Raw genomic sequence first — 24,096 nt, 5'->3', positions numbered from 1 at the left:
TCACCAAATCATCTCTCCATTCCATTCTCACTGTTTCATTGCTAGGACACAGCTCTACATCATTTCCCTCCCAGACTTCCCCGCTGTGGCCACATCATGGATTTCATTCCCCCAGGCGGACTCCCCCTTTTCTCCCTGCCTCCCCCACCCCAATCCATCTGCCCTAAATACCACAGCCAAGGTGAACTCCAAGAAGCACAGCTTTCAGAAAAACTGCCTCCTGTCTGGCTCCCAGCCTGATTCCCAGCCCTTTAGCCCTTTACTCAGTCAGTACCCCACCCAACCTCATTTTCCTATCCTCTCTGCCCCACTCCTAAATACTCCCATCCGGCCTCTTGCTCCTACCCTCAAACTGTTCCCTGTGCTAATTCTTCCTTCCAGTCCTAGCTAAGCAACCGCAGAATCAAAGGCCCCAAGAAATGGGACTTAGGACAGTGCACCAAGAAATTAATACCTCTTGACGGCAGGCTTTCTCTTACTAGGAAACTCACATTGAGTTTTCTTTGTGTTCACCAAAAGTAGAGGTAAGCGCACGCTTGCATTGCTAAGAGAACTCCTCTTACCTAAGAGCACAAAAAGTAGGCTTGGAGGGTCATTCAAGTTTTGACACAATTAGTCAAGTCTAAGATACCCATTCCCCAGGACGACATCCGCTGAAGGGTCCGCTTCCCAGAAGGCTGGAAGGTGCCTCGCCAGACGGCAAACACAGGTAAGAGGGCCCCCGCCTCCTGGAGCGCCTCACTCTGCTCCAACACTTGGCAGGAAGAACCTTATTTAATCTTCACAATAAGCCTACCAATTAAGTGCTGCTATCACGGCCATTTTACAGATGAGAGAAGTGAGGTCTTGAGGGATAAGTACCTCGACTCACAGTCACACAATTAGGGAGAGAAAAGGCAGAAATAGCAGACCACCCAGCTGTGTCCCAGCCAGTTTGCTGACTAAAAAGAGACAGGGAATGTGGTTCGCACAAGCCTTAAGATACGGGACCCCATCACATAGTGTCACACCGTATGTTTGCCCAGTGCCTAAAAAAATAGGAATAATTAACACTGCCTCAAACAGTTATTGTGAAGATTTTGTATATACATGTATATAAAAATACAGAGCAAACACAAAGAAGGTGCTTAATAATGTTAACTTCTTTAAACTGAAAATGCAGTGGGGGTAGAGAAAGCAAGGCAGAGAGAAGCATCGACCTGCCAAAGGGCAGCACAGGGAACCTGTTACTGACCCACTAGAAAGCGCCCAAACTCAGCTACACAGAAGCACCATCACTTCCGAGAGGCTCCAATTCTTTGTGATGCAGTAAATAGCAATAAAAGTAGCAGCTATCATGTATGAAAGACTTACTAGGTGCCAAGCACTTCCAAAACATAACTCATTTACTCCTCCTCACAGCCCTAGAAAATAGATCCATTAACCCCACTTTACAGAGGGAGAAACCGAGGCTCAAGAAGGTTGATCAACTTCGTCCCAGTCGTGCAGCTGGCAGTTGTGCAACCAGGGCCTGATTCGCAGGAAACTGGCTCCGGGTCCTGTATCCTAGCACCACCTCCCTAAATCAGACACCTTTCATGACCTTCACCTTCTCTCTACTCCACCTCAAAATTTTCCTGCCCTTCACTCTCTCCTCTTCTTCCCTCTCCTCACTTAGACGGAGAAGCTGAGCTCTCGCAGGTGCCAACAACTCAGCCTCTTGAGAGGGCGTACGGTAGGTGAAGGGGCACTGGGAGACGGGGAAAAGGGGCTCCGTGGGGGACCCGCCTCCTTTGAGGGAGGAGCTTCCATCCCTTCCATCCCTGCAAACAGTTTCCTCTCCTCAGTGTGCTGCAGGGCTCAGTGGAGGTAACAGAGAAGTCCGAGGACCTCTTAGAGCGCTGCACAAATCCATCCAGGTCTCCCGGAACCTTCCCTCATGAAGCACCTTCTCTCTCTCAGGCATCCCCATACTCTACACCTTGACTAGCCACCAACCACTTGCTCTGAACAGCCCCAATTTCCCTCATCCTAAAAACACCACCCCTGACCTTGCTGCCTTCTCATACCCCAAACGGTTCCATGTTGTGGAGATTTGTGTAACTTCCTCCGTCTGGCCTGTATAAGCCCCCTGATGGCAGGGACAGTGACTCAGACAGCTCTGTATTCTCTACAGGACCCAGCAGCATGCCTCTTAGGTCATGCATTCAGAGAAAACCAAACAGTAACCGAAAGCACAACATCCTAAGTCATTCTCACAACAAATTAGGGGGACAGGCTATTCCCATTTCATGGGTAAGGAAACCAGGGCTCGGGTTAAGAAGTTCAAGGTCACCCAGCTCCCAAGTGGAGGAACTGGGCACTAGAATTTATCAGCTAGGCCCCAAAATGTCCCAAACACACCAGATGAATGGCTGGCCTTGTCCCCTTCCTGCCTGTCCACCAGCCAGCCCTGTAAAGAGGTTCAACTGGCTGATATCTGAGTCTGGTCAACAAAAAGTTCTCATAAATCTTTTCTTTTCAGGCCACATTCCCTGGTATGAAACGGGAGGGGCACATTTTTCTTTACTTAATATTCCTGAGGTGGCTGCAGGGCCTTCTCAGAGTCATGCGCAGTGGCTCTGCTGGCTGCCTGTGCTTTGGGGTGAGTTTGCTTGCTCCCCATTCTGTTGCCATGCTAGAAGCAGATTTCCCACTGTACTATACATGCTCTGTGCAGACTGGGGTGAAACGAGGGAGAGCAGGCAAGGGCCTCCAACACTCCACAAAACTGGTTTAATGAAGAGAGTGTTTTCTCAGAAGCCAAGAACTCCTGTGATCTAATTTGTGGTGTCACTACTATCTCCTTTTGGGGTGGAGACAAGGGGCCTGGAGAAGAGAGATGTGACTTGCCCAAAACCACATGGCAACATGGTGACTCAAATCCGGTCGCCTGTGGATGTGTTACCCCGTGCTGCCTCTCCACCACAGCGTACTGCCCAAGTTTCCTCTTTTTACTACCAGAATATTTCCCCTTCCTTTCTTCTTTTAAAAATCTGCATTACATATTAACTATTTTACAGGAAAAAAATTCTCACAGAAAACACATCAAATAAGCTCTGCACTTTTTCCAGAATCTTATCAATAAGGGTGCAAAGATGTTTACCTGGCTGCATCAGCACAAGGAAGCTATTCCATGCTCTTCTTGTTCTGCTGAACTTTAATTCATGTATCAAGTGGCTCAGTATTCCAAGGTAGTGTTGTCACCAAGTTCACTTAAACATTCCCTAATTACCTACAATTTGAATTATTTCCAATTATTTTCCATCTAGACAAGCTGATTTTCTTCTCTTTTGGGGTTACTGCCATGGGATGTATTTCCCAAAATTATAATGTTAGATCAAAAGATATGGACAGTACTCCCACTCTTTTTTTTTAATCATATTATTTTATTTTAGAATATAACATTTATACATAGAAGTGATAACTTTCCAAGTACAATTTCACAAGTAGTTAGCAAATTTCAAAGAATATTATAGATTACAGGTCCCCAGTTTCAGTGTTTTCCTTACTGTGAAATATAACATATATACAAAAAGGTAGTACCTTTCAAAGTATGATTTAACAAGGAATTGTACAGGAAACTTCCAAAATTGTTATGACTTATAGTACCATAGTTTCAGTTATTTCCTTATTGTGAAATATAACATATATACAAACAGGTGATAGCTTTCAAATTGCAATTTAACAAGTAGCTACAAAGCAAATTTCAAAGGGTTACAGTTCCACCATTTCCATTCTCTCCTTCTAGCTATTCTAATACCCTAGCAACTAAGAAGAAAAAAATTATATAGAAATTCAGTATTCATAATCCTTTGTTAAATTCCATCTTATCTGTTGCTGTTACTTCCTCTAGTTGAATCACTTTCTCGATCTTCAGCAATGTCTAGGCAGTGACCACCCTAATCTGTTGAAAAGGGGTGTCGACTTTATGAGAAAAGGGGACACATCTGGTTGATGTTCTTGAAGAGGCCATTGCCTCTGGGTTTGGGGACTTAACTGGCATAGGAGTAGGGTCCCTGCTCTTGCATTCCAATGTCACAATGCTTTCCATAAAAACAGCTTCCCTTTTCAGTAACACCAACCCCATTTTCATACCAACGGGCCCCATCAGTGAGTTTTATAAATTTGACCTACTTGTCACTAATATTATAGGCAAACTCTAGTACTACCTCAGGGCCTTTTTAACTTACATTCCTTTCATGTTTAGGAAGCTAAGCATTTTTCCACATCTCAGTTTATTATCTGGGCTTCGTATGAAACGATCTGTTCCTATCCCTTGTTATTTCTACCAGTACAGTCTGAGTGTTTGCCTTCAAGATCTTTATCAGTTCTGTGCAAAATTTTGACATGTTTTCATATCAGTTTATTAGTTTCCCCCTTCTAGTACCTTCCCTTTTAACACAATTTTATTATCTTCTACAGATTTTATTCATTTATACTTGAACACATCCCACTTCATCAACTGATCATTTTTATGGAATTTTCACGAATGTATTTGCCCTCCCTATCAAGGATAAATACTCCATCTGCTTCCTCTTGAGTTTTCAAAAGTTCTTAAAACTAGTTAACTTTTTAATACATCTAGAATTTCTACCATATGCCATGAGACATAAATCTGAGTTTATTTTCTCCCTATTGTTATCTAATTTTTCCCAAGAGTCATTTACTTTAAAATTATTTCTTTCACTATTGTTTGCTTCTCCAAATTTGGCACATATAAATGTCTTTCATTTATTCTGATGCACCAATCTTTCATTTTTCTGTTTTATTGTAGTACCATATACAGTTTTAGTAATTACTGCTTACCTGCTTCATTTGCTTAGATGAGCCCAAATGCTATAAGATTTTCAAAACATCCTTATGCCCACCAATTTTTCCTGATTACTAGCATCGTTTTTCATGCTTCATAAAGTGTTTCATTGAAATTTTCCCTGCTAGGGCATGAAATCTAGGCATAAACTTTGGAACACTGGCCCTTCAAAACTTTAATTTCTGATCAAAAGCAGCCAAGTAGGATTTTGTAATTTTCTTTGAATAGAAATTGTGTCATCTGCAAACAGGGATATTTTTATCTCTTCCTTCCCTATACCAATCCCTCTAGCTTCTTTTTGTTCCTATATTGTTATGACAAGCATCTGTTAAACTATGTAAAATAAGAGCAGTGATAAGGGGCGTTTTGGTTTAGTTCCTGTTTTACTGAGCATGCTTCTATTGTTTCCCCACTCGTATCTTTAGCCCCCCATCTATGCAGCATCCAGCCTCTCAAGCAGCCTCTTTATTTTATTTAGGAGTAAATCCCCCTGCACCTTTTCTTAGTTTTCTGATGCTTTATAAGGCCTATATAATTATTTCCAGTATTTTTCTGCATCAACTAAGACAATCTTCATTCATTCATCAGATATCTGTTGAGCATCCACTATATTCTAGGCACTGTGCTAACTACTGGTGCTATGATTTTTATGGATTCTTTCTATTACTATTAGTGCTTTCCATGTTTTGAACCAGACATATTCCTGAGGATGAGCCCTGCTTGGTCATTTTTCCATACTCATTTTTTCAAAAGCCTAAGTGACTATAAAAATTCATCTGGAAAAATTATTAGTCAAGAATATTGAGATGTCAACTTCCAAGACCCAGTTCCAACATCTCCTCCTCCATGAAGCCTTCCCAACCCACACCTTTCTGAAGCAGAGTCCACTGCTCCTTCCTCTGGGCTCCCAGTCCTCTCCCTCCATTACCACATTTACTGCAGGGACTTTAATGCAATCAAATGTCCAAGCATCTCATTGTCCGAGGGCAGAGCATGGAGGTATTACCAGTTCTAAGCACATGGTAGGTGCTCAGCAAATACTCCCTAAAGTAGCCGTCAATTATCTATTTATTTACTTCATTTAGGATTTCTGCATTTGTGTTTTGAAGTGAAATTGGTCTATAATTTCCCTCTTGAGAACAGCAGAGAATGGACAAGCTGCCCAGTCCCAAGACTGCACAGAAGCGTTGTGGTCTGGCAGGAAGGCTCCTGTCCCAAGAGACTGTGGCAATCTCCAGCTCGAGGCTGGGCTCACAGTGACTTGGGGGCAGGGGTCAGCAGAAGATGAAGTTATGAAGGGCCCCAGCAAGTGGGCAAAGCCCTGTGATGGAGGAAACCAGGACAGACAAAGCTCCACAACAGGCATGGGAGACATCTACTGGAGGCTACCAGGGCCCCAGCTGGCTGGATCCACCAAGACTCCAACCCCAGGAGTAGGACAAGTAATGCTAGTAACTGATTATCTACACATATGGCACACCAGACACTTATACCCTGTATCTTTCCAGCCACCCTATAAAGTATACTTATTATTTCCATCACACACATAAAGACAGTGAGGCCCGGTCAGGTTAAGTAATTTACCCACAGGCACATGGCCAGCAGGTGGATAAGCTGGGCCTGGAACTGACGTCTTCCCACCACAACTTGCCATCTCTGTGAAAGGGACAAAGCTGAGTCTTGGTCCCGGGATAGGGCCCAGACATCAGGCATGTTAGCAGAACAGGAACCAGCATAGAAGCATCTTAGAAGAACTGAGACTTCAAGAAGGAAACGGGACACAGGAACAAGGCAGGAGGCCCCACCATGTCAAAGCCAGAACAGCGTCTGAGTCCAGAATCCTGGCCGGAAGGGATCTGAGTCTGCTTCCTCAGACCAGACGTGACTGTAAGAACCCAGGGCCAGGCTGAGTGGAGGAAGTAACCCACGGGGCTGCCCTCACCCATGACGATGCAGGCTGGGTCTGGGTGGGTATGACCCTCCCAGTGAAACAGACCATAAGGGGATACAACGCCCAGCCAAGCAGAGCTCCCAAGTTGAAGAACATCACCACCTGCACTTAGAATGGGAGGTCACGGACAACAGAGAATCTGGCTCTGACTACATGCCTGAAATTCTCTGCCCTTGGTCTCCTTATCTGTAAAGTGCACAGAGCTGGACCAGATGGCTTCTGCAGGCACTGAGGATTCTGTTCCTCATTTTGGGACTGTTCATCTTAACATCACCATTTAAATCAGGAGTCTACAGAACGGCTTCAGGACGCAGAATTGGGGGTTTCAGTATGTATCAGTGGGGGCACATTTCTGGAGAGAAAGTCCATAGCTTCCATCGTATTCCCATAGGGGTCCACGGACCACTAAAAAGGTTAGCAACCACTGATCCAGATGTACCTAAAAACTCAGCTAAACCAGTTGTGGAGGCTAGATAAAGGTGCTAGGCTCAGCCGGTCAGCTCAACCAACTAAATTTTGCCCAAAGGAATTCTGTACACATAAGCACTTCTCCTCTCTCCAACCTACTGGAAAGTGTGTGGTCACTAAGGAAGCCAGACAAAGGGACTGGGTGGGTCAAGGCATCCCATCTTCACTACTTTTTATTGCAATAGCTATAAGCAACATCTTTATAATGGTTGACAGGTTTGGTTGTATACCATGTATGCTACAATGACCTCTCTAACGTGGAGAGCACTGCCCTAAAGTCAGAGGACAAGTGGGATGCTGTGTCCTCTACTTCCTCGCTCCTCAGAGGTCAGCTCCACCTGGAGCTGGCTGGAAATGCAGGATCTGGAGCCCCACTCCCAGCAGGCCGAATCAGAATCTGCATTTTAACAAGGGCTCCAGACCCTAGGAGACAAATGTGCACATTAAAGTTTTCAGAAACACTGCTGTACTTGGGTTGATGGGAATTCATGGAGGGAAAAAATGAAGGATAAAAAAAAATAAAAGTGAAAACAAAATTAACAAATAAGTATGTGAGCAAATGGTGGGAAAGAGAAAGAAAACCAAAAGCTGCTTCCTTTAAAAGACGCTAATGAAATTAATAAACCATGGGTCTAATTAATTTCAAAAGAATAAACCGAAAAAATTAGAAAAGGAACACCAAGACACAATAAATGAACCACTGATGTACTGTTTAAGGACTTTATGTGCAATCTTAAGCTAATAAGTTCAAAAAACAGAATTAACTAAATGGCATGTACAAATTTATAAAATACTCAAATTGAAGCAAAAAGAAAGACACTTAAACTGAGAACAACAGGAGACAAATTCGCAAAAGTTAGCCAAAAACAACCAAGGGGGAAAACGTCGGTACTAACAGGTTCCTTGGAGAGTCTTTCCATAATGTGTAAACATATTTTTAATCACTTAAATATACAACTAAACATCCATACTTACTGTTTTACAAATTAGGCAATGCAAGATAAAGCTCAGGCCTCTCTAAATACCACCCAGGTCCCCAGATATGAGCCTGATACGCATCTTTCTGGACCTTTTTTATGGGGGTACATGATTCCATCAAAAAATGATGCCATTTCATGTTCATTTTCTTTTTCAAAAATGGGGTCACATTGTACACAATGCTCTGCAACTCGCTCTTTTCACTCAACACTACATTTCTGAGATCTATTCTTATTGCTAGATATTCATTTAACTACTCTTGCTGTATTTTTCAAGTGATTTTTACTGAGTCCCAAAGTAAAAAATACATTTTATATTGTGACCTAGTTCACAATTGTATATGACTATGCAAAACTGAAACAAAAATCTCACCTATTACTACTTACTCACACTGCACAATGCACTCGGGGTATTTCCTATTTTTTGTTTTTTTATGCTGTGTCACAACCCACTAGGTTGATTTATTGATCCACTAATGGCCAAAAAGGGCTTTTATTTAGCCCTTCTCCTACTGATGCATACATATGTTCCAATTTTTCACTATTACAACAATGGCCAATGAACACTGGATATTGGGTATCTTTGTACACATATGCAAGTGTTTACTTCGAAGTTGAACTACCAAGTCCTAAGATAAGGGCGTTTATAATTGAGAAAAATATCACAAATTGCCTTCCAAAGCAGTTGTATCCATTTACTTTCACCAGCAATGTATGAAGGCACCTTTTATTTACACTCTCACCAACTCAGTATTCTATCAAACGTTTTGATCTTTACTTATCTGATAGGTTAAGAATGCCATCTTATATAAGATTGATTTTCATTTTTTATTATAAGAGAGTTTATGCATCTTTTCATATATTTAAGAGCCATTTACACTCCTTTGCTGAAGAATTACGTGTTCTTATGTGTTCATGTCCTTTGCCCATTTTTCAATTCAGTTAATGATCCTTTTTTACTTATTTCTAAAAACTTCGTATATTAAGAAAATTAGCTCCTTTTATCATATGTGTTGCAATTATCTTTTCTCGGATTAACATCTATTTTTGTTTAAGGTGTTTTTCTCACGCAGAAGTTTTCAGTTTTACGTGGTCAAAATTATCAATCTTTTATCTTCTGGCTACTGGGGTTTGTGTCAAACTCAGAAAGGTCGAAAAATTCTTCTAGTGCTTTTACAGTTTCATTTTTTATTTAAATCTTTGATCTATCTTTGATAGACGTATTTTGGTCTAAGGCAAGAAGTAGGGCTCCTGCTTTTTATTTTTCCAGATAGCTTGTTATTTGTGAAGATTCTATCTTTCCCCATAAATGTGAAATACTACATTTGTCACAAATTACTTTCACACACACAAACACCCCTATTTTGGGGCACCTATTCTGCCCCATCACTTGGTCAGTCTACTTAGGTTCCAGTATCAAATTACCTTAATTACTATAACTTTAAAAATGCTTAATATCTGTTAGAGCTACACCATCTTCTCTTTGTTTATGTATTTTTCATGCATATTAGTTTTTGCACACAAACTCAAAATTCAGCTTTTCTAGTACCAAAATAATCCAGTGGTAATTTTATTGTGGTCGCATTTTAAATTTATAGACTAAGAAGAACTGACATTTTTATAACATTGACTATCTTTAGCCAGAATAATAATAAAAGAAGATAATAATCTTCTCTTAATTAAGTTTTCTATGTCCCTTTGTAGCATTTAAGTAATATATATATATATAATTTTTATTAGGCTTCTAACTAGATATCTTATGTCTTTTGTTGCTTACATAAGTGGGATCTTTTTCCTTCCTTCATGTTTTCTAGTGGATATTGTTTAAGTGAAAGAGCTACAGAAAATTGTGCATTGGGTACTCAACTAGCTTACTGAATTCTCTTGTTGTCTGACTTAGTTTTGCCTCTTCCTTCCTAGTTTTTATACCTCTCATTTCTCTCTTATCTAATATACCAACATGAACCTCCAAAACGGTTATATAATTATAGCGCTTAATCCTGATTTTAAGGGAAATGCATATGGTAGCCACTATTTCAACACTTAGCAAAATTTTGGCTTCTGGCTTGACAAAGATGTATCTTCTCATGTTGAGAAAGTACCTAACTCTTCCTTTATTGTAAGAGTTTTATCAGAAACAGATGTTTAACTTCTTCATAAACATTTTCAGCATCTGATTTTCTCCTTAGATCCTTTAATATGTGAATTTTATTAACAGAAATCCTAAAATTAATCTATCTGTGCATTCCTGCTCTGAAATCCACATGACCATGGAATTCTTTCAATGGCTGCTGGATTCTATTTGCTAATTATGTTAAGATTTTGCATGAATATTCAAAACTGAGGTCATTTTGCAGTGTTGTATGTGCGTATGCTCTTCTTTAGGCACTTTATATCACGTTGGCTTCATTACAATAATTTGAGTGCTGCTTCTTTCTTTGCTCTAGAACAATTTAAACAACATTAGACTCACTTGTACCTTCAATATCTGAAAAGAAATTACCTGTGAAACCGTCTGGTCCTATGAATAATGCTCTGACAACTTTCTCAATTTCTTTATGGGAAGAGATCTGTTTAGATTTTATTCTCTTCTGGTGTCGTTTTTTCACATAACTTTTAAAAAACATAACTATATTTCTAAATACAGAAAAAAGATACAAGCATCGCTGTAAGAGGTAAACATAGCCTCCACCTCAAACCTGATATTATCAAGACAAAATCCATATCCCCCTAACCACTTCTGCACCCCTCATTTTTCTCACCACCAGATTCACATAAAAACAGGACAACAAACCAGAGAACCACGTTCCAAAGAAACATTATGCTTCCTCTCCCACTTCCAGTCCCATCAGGAAGGACAGCTTAAACTCACTGTGTCTTCTGTAATCAAATAGCCCAAGTCCCTTCACTTCCCTCAGTGGCATCCCTTCCAGTCTTCTCTGGGCTTCTTCTCAGAGCCCTCACCAGTTGCTACCCCATCTTCAAATCCAGCAGCTCACCCCACTCCCCTCACCTCAACTCCTCTGCCTCCTGACCACCAGTATCAAGGAATCCGCAGGTATTCACTCACCAGGCAACAGGCACCTGTCCGATGCGCAGGGTACCTGGGATACCAGGGTACTGCTCTTGAAAAGCGTATTATCTGTGTGAGGCACTAAGAACTGCTCACAAGTAACAACAAATGAGCAATAAACAACCCAGAACGTCCAGGTACTAAGTAGTGCAGCAGAGAGTGGACCAGGAGGGCAGTGGACAGAGAAGTCACTGGGTGGCCAAGAAAGACAGTGGGGAAGGCAGATCACCAGGGGACATAAAGCAGAACAAAACGCAGCAGCCGAGTGTGCTGACAGGGGTTAGCGGGGAGGCTGCCCCGCTAGAGAAAAGGGCAGGTAAGGCTGGGCTGTGTGGGCCCTGGAAACCCCAGTGAGAGGTTTGGACACGGCACAGCCAGCGACTGGAACCACTGTGGGCTCCTGTGCAGGGGAGTAACAGGAAGAAAGTGGGGTTTTGGTCACGACACCCACATTCTCTGATGCCAGACTCACATTCAAAGAAATGACTAGCTGTGCCAAGAACTCGGTGAGCTGTGGGGGAAGGGAGACTATAAACCACAACCCTATGCCGATGCCACAAGACACAATGAACGCGCACGAGCATGCACACACACACAGACACACACACACACACACACAAAGAATTCCTGGCTCTATGGACAGATAGTAGACAGGAATCATACTGCAGAATAGTTTACTGCACTAGACAACAAAAACCACACTGCCACAAATCTCTACCTTCATGACACATCGGTGCTAGCCCATATCTTTCCAAATGTTAACGTGCCCCTGAATCACCTGAGGATCTTATTTAAGATGCTGATTCTGATTCCACAACTCTGGGCAGAGCCTGAAGTTCTGTATTTCTTTCTAAGCAACGTCCAGGGGATGCCGGATGCCACTGGTCCAGGGCCACACTTGGAAACAGCAAAGGACCAGATGATTCTGAGGCCCTGGCAGGCTCACGGCAACACACACAGGGCACTAACCACAGTCAGCGGAGGAAACACAGGGCTGGCTGGGTCTACAGCATACTACCCAAACTAACAACCTCATTTTCTATTTGCAAAGTTCTCCGCAGGTGGTTCAGTCACAGGCAGGGCCACCAATGGCCATTAGTAAATGGAAACCAGTCCTGCAGTTCACAACTACAGTCTAATTACTCTCAGTAACCTTTCACAGCAGCTCTAAGCCATCTCTTTCAAGTGCTGATGCCACTAATCAAGTCATAAAGCCTTAAAGTGTCAGATTATTAGCCTTGATAACACAGCGTAAAAACAAACTCTTTCCTCCTAGCTGAAGCCATCAGTCCACCTAACATTGGGTTGCATCCCGGGGGGGGGGAGGGAAAATGCTTTCAGAGGGAGCCCAGCATCTGGATGGGCCAGGAAAGGGAAATCTAGCAGCTCTTTCAGATCCATCTGAAAAGATTCTGGAAACCGATTACAACCTGCCACAATCTTAGTGACTTCTTTCTCGTCCCCATCTCCTCAGGTAACTTGGAGGCCTAGGAGAAGCTTCTGCTTCTCATCACCCCTTGTCCCAAGTTGCCTCCCCTCAGGTGGCCTACTCAGGCCCAGAGCGACCCAATTCAAAGCAGCCCCATCACAATCCACAGTGCCCTTCATCATGGCTCAATCCTGAAACTGACAGCCTGTATTCAAGCCCGCACACTTGTGCCCTGTGGAGAGGAGGAAGGTAGTGGAGCAATAGGCCAGCATTCAGAGAGCATGTTCAAAGGCAGACCCAGACCCCATAGACTTAAATCTCCCCTTCCCCCCCCGAAACATAAACACACAGGCCATCAATTCAACACATCAGGTGTCTGAAGTGTGCAGGACCTCAGCATTCTACCACACACTATGGGGATTCAGAAGACACAACCCTTGAACTTGAAGGGCTGGTGGAAGAGGAGATATGCCCCATGCTCATGCAGCAACCAGATTCTAAATTCCCAGAGGGGTGACCCCCACCAATCTGGAGAATTTCCTGTACTTGTAGCCTAAGGTGCTACCAAACATGACTAATGACAACCCCTCCCTGGTGATTTGGCCAATCATTCTAGAAGGAAATAAGCCTGAGGACATGCACTGCTGGCCAGTGATGGTGTTGACTAAGCAGTATGTAAAGAAGAGAAATTAATCTGTCCTCCAATGGCTGTAGGTAAGTGACTCACCCTAGATTACAGGGTGAGTTTCAGAGCTGGGACCAGAACTCAGGCCCCTCAACTCCCAGGATGAGTTTCTCTGAACTAAATTACACCCCCCACCCTACCTCCACTTTAGACCTCCATATGAGATTAGGATTAGGTTTGCCCCTTCTTTGCTCTTTATTTCCCCCACTACCTCAACCAACCTTCACCACCTCCTTCTCTTGGAGAAGCAACATAATGAAACCCACCCGAGAGCTGGCCCCAGCTCTGATCTCCATGAAGTTGGTGGATGGCAACATCACGTCACGTCCTTCTTTAAGACTTGGTTTTGTCTTCCATAAAATGACAGGGCTAATGAAGATGGTTTCTAAGATCCCTTCCAGTTTTAAACAGAATCAGCAGGAATTTAACTTCACAATTATTAAAGGAAAGAGGCTCCCTCAACCCGAGCCCCCTGCCTCATCCTGCTCTGTGTGGGGAGGATGGGCTGGTACAGGGAACCGATAAGAAACTGCAATCCACGAGGAACCTGTCCACCAGTGGCCCCCTGTGAGCCACACAGAGCTCCCCCAGCCCACACAAGAGGAGCAACAGCCAGCTATCAGCTGTCTCTCTCACAGATCTGCCAGGAAGAATTCTTAAGTAATATTTCTTATTGCACTGCAGTGTTATTTTATTTTTAATAAATTTTTTAAATCACAAAATAACTGCACACTTATTACAGAAAAATCAGGAAACTTGTTAAAAGAAAAACCCACCTGTCAACAAATCCAAATCTACTTATTAAATATATCACATTCCAACAGAGAATCCCAAAAGTTGGAAGCGAGCTTAGAGTGAGCACACAGGTGGAGCCCTAGGATAAACCACATGTCAGGGGTGTTGCCATCACGCAGTCCCATCTCCCACAGGGTGGGAGGGGGTGGGCTGGAGCCCTGTCTCCAGTGTTCCTGACAGGTGGCCACCAGGCCTCTGTTCAAACACTCCCTACTTTTCCAGCTCTTGGGCCAGTCTCCTGGGCCATTTGGGGGGAGCATGCTATCAATGTCTTCTTCCTGCAGCAGAGGGTAGTTATATGCACAGGCTTTTGAGAGAGCCGGACTCAGGTTCAAATCCAGGCTCTGCCTCTTACATGCTCCACGACTCCGGAAATTCCAGTCACTTCGCCTCTTTGAACTTGAATTTCCTCACCTTTTAAGATGGTAACAATAATACCTGCTTCATAGGATTGTCTTGAGATTTAAGTGAGAAAATGTGTATAAAGCACTTAGCATAGTGCCTGGCACAGCGTAAGTGCTCAACAATCAGTAACTATTATCATTAAATGGAAGCTTGTAACAGTGACCTTCATATTTTTCCTATCCTAATCCCCACGAAGAAATTATACTTTATATCATGACCAAGTACATTTTTAAAATACACACATATATGCATAAAAATAAATAAAACTGGAGAAATATTTTCAAGAAACAATACTAACTCATATACAACTAATCCACTCAGATTTTTTTCCCTATTCTACTCTTGTCTTTTCTATTCTATTTCATATTTTTTAATCCTGGTTTTGATCACTGAATTGATTGTACAACCCTCTAATGGAATGTAAATTACATTTGGAAAAACACTGATTTATACCAAGACTAAATATCTTCTGTTGTTTCCACCTTTCAATTCTAGCTTCACCTTTGGGAGCCACACTGAACTGCCCTCCACCTTCCATATGTTAGACTTTCAAGCGCCTGTTTTCTTAACAAGCCCTCATGTATGTTCTCACCACACTCCTCGTATCTGACCTGGCTCCCAATCCCTCCTCATCCTCCTCCTTCTCCTCGGACTTCCTGCTTCCCCCCCACACTTTCCTCCTTCAATCACCGCGTCAGTGATGGCGCTCACTTTAGCAGCTGCACAGTCCTCTGATGGCTTCAGGTCAAGCCACCTGCTCTGACATGAGCATCTTTTTGAATCTTCCCATCATGTGCTCTACCCATCCCCAGAGGAACTCATGGTGGTTTGTTGTAGCCGATCCCTGAATCCTCTTCGAAAGCAGATTCTTTCATACAAAGAGGTTCTCTCTACCTCCTTCTTTGTCTTTCCACAAATTAGATTAGAGTGCCTAAAGGCCCATCAAACAGGAAGAGTGAAAGTGAGGAAGAGTTTCAATATGCAAAACCTACAACCATAAAATGCATGCTTCTTACTCATTTCTGAACTAGCTCTGCCTTCCAAACATGGAACCAAACTGAGGAGGCCTCATCACCCAGCCACATCTGTCCCTTCATGGTGAAAGCGGCTGGCCCTGTGACAAGGAATCTCACACCTGGCTGCAAACACAGCCCTTCAGAGCTGAGATCTCCCGGCACTACCTTACATGAGCAGGAAATGATAGATTATCAGATATAGCCATAGTTTTCCATATCCTATCTGCATTTGTGGTTGTCAAAAAAATGCGTTCATAGTAATGAAAAAAATAAAACGCACACACATGAATCTAGTGGCACTACTCTGATGGGTAATTTGGGTTTAAAAAAAAGAAGTTTCCCAAAGCAATAACAAACAAACCAAAAAATCTACTCTGCCTTCAAAACACAAATTGGCTCCTCTTTGCTCCCATCTGCATCACTGCACTTAGGGATCTTGTCATCCACAAATCCCCTGAAGAGACTTTCCAACAGGAGGTGCCCCTCCTGAACCCGCCACCCAACATTTAGGGTTTTATTACATATATCTGCATTCCCCAACAAGTTATTTTTAAGTTTGAGTTGATTTTAACTTTATTAAAAAGGTATCATGCTGTAGGAAATATTGAATCTCCTTTTTAAAATCCAACATTACATTACCAAGATGCACTCAAAGCACTGCATTCATTTCGCTGCTGTATAACATTCTATCCTGTGACCACAATGGATTTACCCATTCTCCAGCTGGCAGGCATTAGGGTTTCCAGTTTTTTGTTATTATGAGCAGTGCTACTATAAACACTCTTAGTACACACCTCCTGATGCCCATGAGAATGAGTTTCTCGTAGTTATTATATACCAAGGAGTGGAGATGCCAAGTCACACAGTATGTAATGTACAAAACAAGATAATACCAAACTGTTTTCCAAAGCAGTTGTATCAGTTAACACACCCAGCAGTGCATAAGAGATCACGGTGATCTATATCCTCTGCAACAATTGCTATTGCACAGCATCTTAATTTTTTCCAAACAAATGGAGATAAAATGGAATCTGGTTGTGATTTGGATTTGCATTCCCTGATTACTAAAGAAAGTGAGTATCTTGTCAGAAAAAGAAACTTGCTGCCAACCCAAGTCCCTTACTTTTCTTTCACAGCTCTTATCACAGTTTTGAACTAAATGTGTGGGATTATTTGATTAAAGCCCATCTCCATGTCCATTTTCTTCACCACAATACAATGCACAACTGGCACAAAGTCAGGCCTTTCAGTGTGTGCTCAAGGAATGAATGCACGAGTAACTGAGTCAACAAGACTATCCAGTTATTCTTCAGGTTCTGATCTGATTCTGTTACAAGCCTGGACCTCCCCAGCTGAGTTATCAGGATTGTAGAAGCTATCATGTTCCACCAAACCTGGAATAAAAGGGAAGGAAGGGCCCACAATGGACAGGAGCAAAGTCTACTCTTGAAGGACCAGGGTGATGAGCAGTGCCTCTTCAGTAACAATAGTGGTAAAACAACAAGACTGTGAACTGCGGGCCTGACATGTGCCACACATGCCATTCCAAATAACAAAAGCTATCGTTTACATAGGGGGCTTAATACACCGCAGGCACTGGGCTGCGTGCTTACTGGATTACTCATCTGCTCCTCAACAAGATCCCTATGGAATGGACATGACAATCCCCATTTTACAGTGGAGGAAACTGAGGCTCAGAGACGCTCACAAAGTGCCCAGTCACAGAGCAGGTAAGGGGAAAACCCAGAGTCGGGGTCAGACCACATTCAGTCTGGCTGCTGACCCTGTGCCCATTCCACACATTTCACAGCCAACCCAGCCCCCGGGGCTCTTTACCGACTCTGCACAAGGCTGCTCTTCCTCCCCACCTCTGCCTCCACAAATGCTTTCCTCCGCTCTTGGGGAGCAGTGCTCAGGAGTGTAGAGTCACCTTGCTGTCTGTCACTTACGTTGGCCTTGATGGCACACTCACCTGGCTGTGAGATGCTGGGTGGCGCTGGAATATCACCGGCCTTCCCAGAGGTCTCCCAAGCCAACAGCCGCTACCCGTGCAGGATCTGCAGAAACCAGTTCCTTTTCAACTTTTAAAGGCTTTTTACTGCAACTGGAAACAAACATCTATCAAATGCCTGCTTAGGCAGGCACATGACCTGCCTTCAAGAAATACTATGTAGCCATAAAAATTACTCAATCCAGGCCCTTACCTGGAAATATGCACGTGAATTACATTAAGTGAAAAAAAAGCAACTCAAAAACAGTACCTACATGCCAAAATAAGTACACATAGTACCTCAAACACTGTGGATAATATAAATAGAATTGACTGTTCACTAGAACCTTTTTTCTGCAAACTTACTTAGCATTCCATTCCACCTAAAAGCTAATAGGCATGGTTTCAAAGCAGTGCTACTGACAGTAGCAAAAGATTATTCCCAGCAAGAATGAAAGCTCCATGAGGGTCACGGAGGGTTCCGTTCACAGGTATATCTCTATCAAAGAGGTGAGACCAGGTGTCAGCAACTATGGCCCACCTACTAACTCTGGTCTGCTATCTGGTTTTATAAATAAAGTTTTATTGGAATACAGCCATGCTCATTCATTTACCTACTGTCTATGGCTGTTTTTGTGCTGCAACGGCAGAGTTGAATAATTACAACAGATAATAGCCCCAAATCTGAAAATACTTACTCTCTGGTCTTTTACAGAGTTCGCCAAATCTGGATCTAATGATCAGCCTGATATCCTGCACATATATAGTGAGCATTCAATATTCATTGAATATTCATCAAATAAACCCAAACAGAGCTCATATGGAAGAACAAAGATCTTATTTACCCAGGACACAAAATGACAAATTCCTAGCCAATGGGAAATATGCTCACATATACATATATAAAAATCAGACTCCTGACACTGCCTTGGGCGGTCTCCTCCGTGGTGGAGGTAGGTTTCAAGAGGTCGTGTACACTCTAGAGTTAGAGTATCTTGCAGCCACTGGCTTGCAGTGAGAGACAGCTGGTAAGGGCATGCCATCTGGGGTCAGAATTAGGAGTCAAGCTGAGTAACCAGACAAGATGCTGTAATAATCCACAAATGAGGCTCAACCCAGGATTTTGGCCTCCTCAGCCTTATGTTCTAAACAACTAAGCCACAGGCCCAGAAGCAAGTCGGGTGAAATTATTTCATTTATTTCCTGTCTAACTTCTGGTCAGGACAATGAATCAGTAAACAATTTAGGCTCCACTTTGCTCCTTAATTTATCAGCACATCTGCATGAAAAGGCAGCCACCGATTTTCAGTTTTGCAGACTTGATTATTCAGAGGCTGATCACTCGGCTGGCGGCTTTCTGAAGCTCATTATGGCCCCAGTACCAGAAGACAGAGAGAGAGGAAACGAAAGGAGGTGAAACTCAAATGAGTTGGTGTTGCTACTTTATTAGCAGATGAGATGCCAAGATTGGGGAGGAGAGGGTGGCAGAGGGTAAAACCCCAAGTCTTGAGGGCACAGGCTTTCCTCACTCCTCCTTCATCCAATTTCTACATGTTACATCACTGCATGATGATAGTAACTGTTTTTCATGGTCTAGCCCTATAATGATCCAAGAACATTTCTCTCTAAACACCCTTTGTTCATATGAAAACCCAAAAGTCAAAAGGAGATAAAGAGTTGAAGCCCTGAGGCTCACAACAAACCCGTGGCAATGTCACAGGACAGGTTTGCCCTGACCCTGGAAGCCTGGAGTATGGATTCATTTAGACAAATGCCTAGGAAAGAACGCTGGGAGGAGTCTAAGCCACTTCCTCAAGGAGCGGCTGCCTCCTCCCCCCTCCCTTCCACTCACATTAATTATTCCCAGCAGGCCTTTCCACTTCCCAGGAACCCGCAGACAGGGGAGAAGTTCAGCACACTGGCTCTGAGCCACTGGGCTACACCCAAGGCCCTGAGAAGCCTCCTTTCTCCAGGAGGCTGGGTGGTGAGTGCAGACTCGTCTCCAGGCCAGGCCCACGGGCCCTCACAGTCACCCTCCGAGCCTGTCTGCACCACAGCAGGCACTCGATTAACACTGCTGAACAGATGCGTGAAATCCACTCCTCATCTCAAGTAAAAACTAAAAATCGCACCCAAGGAGACCACTTTCCTATTTCACCCTGTGCATTATTCCACCAACTGAACCCTACAAAACGCACCTCACTTCTCTCTCTTCTCCCCAACCTGTTTCCTTTTCTCTTCCCTTCTGATCACTGGGGACTGGAGAAACCCTCACAGCTACAGGAAGGCAGGGCTCTCCTCTCTAGCAGTACCCTGCGAGGCCGGGGAACCCCTGCTCACCTTGACCCAGGAGGCTTCAGGCCATCTAAGTGAACCGCTGGAGAAAGCCAAGGAGGGGGAAAAAATGGAAGAAAGCACCCGCTGCTGCCGCCTCCTCTCACTCTCCCTGGGGCCTTAGCTCTGTCAGATTTTGAAGCATAATGAGTTTTGTTTCATAACAGTCTTAAATGAAATGGAGGGGGGAGGGGATGACAATGATAAAAATCTTAATTAAAAAAAATTCCTACAGGCAAAGAAATTTCCCAGATCCTGAGATATGACAGAAGTCTCTTGAGACGGGGCCCCCAAGGACACAGCATTCAACATACATTTACTGAGTGCCTACTATGTGCCTTCTCTTCCAGGTGCTTGGAATGCTGTAGTAGCAAACACACAAAGAGCCTTGGCTTTTTGGAGTTCATATTCTAGGAAGGGGAGGCAGGAAATAAAGGTAATATACAGGTAAATTACATGGTATATTAGAAGGTTCAAGTGAACTGGAAAAAGAGGAAAAGTAGATCAAGTAACAGGGATGGGAAATTCAGGCGGAAGAAAGGTGCAATGTTAAATAGGGAGGTGAGGAAAGCCTCATTGAGAAAAACTTGAAGAGGAGAGGGAGTGAGCAACACGGATGGGTTTATAGGTTCTCGAAGAGCAATCCAGGGAGAGAGGACAGCCCGTGCAAAGGCCCTGTGGCAAGAACAGCCAACTGGATGTTCTAGCCAATGTGGCTAGAGAAGGGAGAGGGGGGTGGAAAGTGGTAGAAGATGGGGTCCCAGCGGCAAGAGAGACCAGATCACGGTGGTGGGGGGCACTCCAAACCACACTGAAGGGTTGTGAACAGGAGAAGGGAGAGACAGGTTCCCCTTCAATTCTCTGCCACCAGTCATTTTCTTAGCAGCCTCCTTTGATATCATTTAATAAACATGGCTCAAAGTCATCTTTTCTGCAAAGCCCTCTGACTAATCATTACAAGTTATAAACTCAAATAACCCCCCCAAAAAACTAGGAAGTCCCATGTCTACTCTCCCCTCAATTAAACATTAGACCTTCTTCACCCCCTCCAAGCAGCAGGGAGTCGAACCTTTTTTCTATTAAGAGTCACTGACCCCTGGAAGAAATAGAAAATGTTAATAGCTAAAGAAAGGGAAGAGCAATTTCATTCAGCAAATTTTTTTTCTTGAGATGGCAAAAGTGAAAAAGCCTGTTTTTAGATTATTTTATTAACAGGAAACAAAGTTTATTCCATACATAGAACATATATTTTTAAATACAGAATACTTCAGATCTATATGATTAGCAATATTAAAAGAAAGGAGGAAAAAGAGATGGGGGGAAAGGGAAAATGAACAGGGTAGGAAAGAAAAGAAAAAAGAGGGAAATGGGTACAAGGAAAATAGACAATCAAGGAGAGGGACAAGAAATATACTTGGAAAAATGCAAAAAGCTCTAAAGAAAGAGGCAGAAAGACAAAGGAACTGAAGTTCAGCAGGTTCCGAGGTCGCTTCCTCTCCACTCACTCCCTGCAGTTTATTATGTCCAAAGTAGCAGGGCTTAATCTTTGCAATCCCTGCTGCCCTGTGGCTACCCTGATACTCCAATTAGTGGGCAAGCCCTCTATCTACACCTCTTTAACTACTCTTTATCCTTGCATGAAGTGGAACTGGAGGAAGGGAGGGAAGAGAAAGATTAAATTACTTTTACTCTCTAAACTGCAAAGGCAGTGGTCCAGCCAACACAAGCCAATCAAGCCAGAGATGGAAGCAGAAATTCCCTTACATGAAATATACGCCAAGGATCCCCAAACAGACAGGCTACAAGCCACCAGGCAACCTTACCCGGTCAAGCCATAAAGCAAGCTGCCACTGGGATTGTCACATGTCCAGTCCCAACAGCAATTTCTATCAATGGCACCTCCTTCTCCAAACTGACCCCACATTTATACCAGTTCCCCAGCAACCACATGGCAGGGGGAAAAAAATAATGCCTAATTAAAAGAATGTTGGGGGAGCCCTGGAATATGCTAAAATTAGCAGGAAGGAAGTAATAAATTAGGACAGTTAGGTTAAGGTTGTGTAGTGTCACAGATAAAAGCTGTGGAGCCAGACTGCTGTGTGACGTCAGACAAGTAACCTACCTTCTCAGATTACTTATCTTTAAAAAGGGAATAAATAGTTCCTGCATCCTAGGGCCCTTACAGAATTAAAGTTAGGATTATAAAACCGATTATATAAGAATGCCTGGCACATGGGTAAGTGCTATATGAATATTTTTAAATAAATAAGGATACTTTTAAAAAGGAAAGCTTCTTTCTGAACCATCTGAAAGATGTCTACAATTTTTACTTTTTGTACATGACATATGCACAAAAACAATCACTACTGATTAATAATTTTGATTCTAGTCCATACCTTTAAAATATTAATACATTGCTTCAGCACAAAGATATTTATCACAGCATTATTTAGAAAAGCAAATTGTGGGAAATGTCCTAAGTATCTGGCAATAGAAGAAAGGTTGAGTAATTTGTAAAAGCCCTAAGCACGAGTTTTATGCACCTTTAAAAAAAATCACCTAATAAAGAATTTTTGAAAACATGGAAAACACTTATAGCATCAATAAAGGATAGAAAATTACTTTCGTTTTCAACTATTATGGCAAAGTTAATATTAAACTGACCTTCCTATCTAGAAAAACTATAAAAGGTAGATAAAATACCTATATATACATATGAATATACATATATATATATATATATATATATATATATATATATATATAAAATAACTCTTTGAAGGCATAGGAGTACAAAAAGGTAGCTAGGAGTTTAGGGCCCAACCTCCTAGAGGAAAGCCAAGCTCATGAGGTGAGTCACATATTAGTGGCTATTGTTTCCTCTTAGGACATTTACTGATTTGGTACAAGAAACATGGAGGTGAAAAGAGCAGCAAAGTAGAGCTTGCAGCAGCATTCTCCCTGATCTGGGAAGACAAAAACTGGAGTTCAGAGCTGCCAAGACTTCCAGGAGTTGAGAAGCCAAGGTCCCAGAGAAAACTGAATCATAGAAAGGTGAGCCCTGTGTTCTGTAGGCAAGTCCCCTTCAATGCATCTGCTGACAAGCTAAGTCATGCATGTGCGGGGCTGGATCCTGAAAATCCAAGCAGAAAGAAGCTGTTAAAAGACCGCAAGTGAAGCAGAGAGTTGAGCAGCTTCACAGTGTTGAGAGGACAAAACTTGGAGAGCAGGTTACAAGCTTACCAAGGAGGAGGGACCCTAATAAACACCCCAACTATGATCACTCAAATCAGAAACAGCTCAGCCTTCACTAAATCAAGATGATACGAAATCCACAGTCTCTATATTTTCTATGCAAAATGCTCAGCATTCAAACAAAATTTACCAAGCATGTCAGGACATAGGACCAAATGATTGAAAACCAAGACAAAAAATACAATCAGTAAAAACAAACACTACAGGTGATCCAAATACTGGAGTCATCAGACAGAACTTTAAAATGACTATGGTTAATTTACGCAAGAAAATACAGAGGAAATTTTGGAAACTTTCAACAAAGAACTGGAATCCATGAACAAGGAATTAAACAGAAAGTCGATAACTGAAAATATAGTAACTGAAATTAAGAATTGAATAGATGAGTTTGACAGCAACTAAGAAAAAGTAGAAGAGATGATTGCTGAACTGGAAGATAAGTCAGTAGGAAAAAATATTCAGACTGAAGCAAAGAAAATACAGAAACAAGCTTCAGGGACATGTGGGATTCCATGAAAGGCTCTACTGTGTAGGAGTCCAGGAGAGATGAGAGATAATGAGGCAGAAGCAATATCTGAAAAGAACTGTTATAGGATTTTCTAAAACTGACCAAAAACATTAAGCCATGGATTCTAGAAGTTCATTCCACAGGGATAGATACAAAGAGAATCACATTTGTGGTTTACATCATAGTAAAATTACTTATACCTAAAGCCAAAGAGAAAAAATATATATTACTTTCAAGGGAGACACAATAAAAAACTGACAGATGACTTTTTAAAAGACAATGAAATGACATTTTAAAAGGATTAAGAGAAAATGACAGACAAGCTAAAATTCTATACTCAGTGAAATACCCTTCAAAAATGAAGGTGAATTAAAGACAT

At 42.5% G+C, this 24,096-nt stretch overlaps 1 protein-coding gene across 12 annotated transcripts in view; it reads right to left on the bottom strand.

Moving 5' to 3' along the window:
- Window positions 1-24,096, bottom strand: part of TRERF1 (transcriptional regulating factor 1) — a 205,209-nt gene that overhangs the window by 166,563 nt on the left and 14,550 nt on the right. Inside the window, exon 1 of one of the 12 annotated variants that reach the window (XM_037842428.1) lies at window positions 17,603-17,808. The exons of the other annotated variants lie outside the window; for them this stretch is intronic. The gene's annotated coding sequence lies outside the window, so the exon portion shown is untranslated. Of the gene's footprint in view, window positions 1-17,602; window positions 17,809-24,096 lie in introns of those variants that run through there. 12 annotated transcript variants of the gene reach the window in all.

This window comes from Choloepus didactylus, chromosome 7 (genome assembly GCF_015220235.1).
Source record: "Choloepus didactylus isolate mChoDid1 chromosome 7, mChoDid1.pri, whole genome shotgun sequence".
Classification (NCBI taxonomy): domain Eukaryota; kingdom Metazoa; phylum Chordata; class Mammalia; order Pilosa; family Megalonychidae; genus Choloepus; species Choloepus didactylus.
The sequence above is the reverse complement of the archived record's forward strand: the minus strand, read 5'-3'. Positions and strand labels throughout refer to the sequence as shown.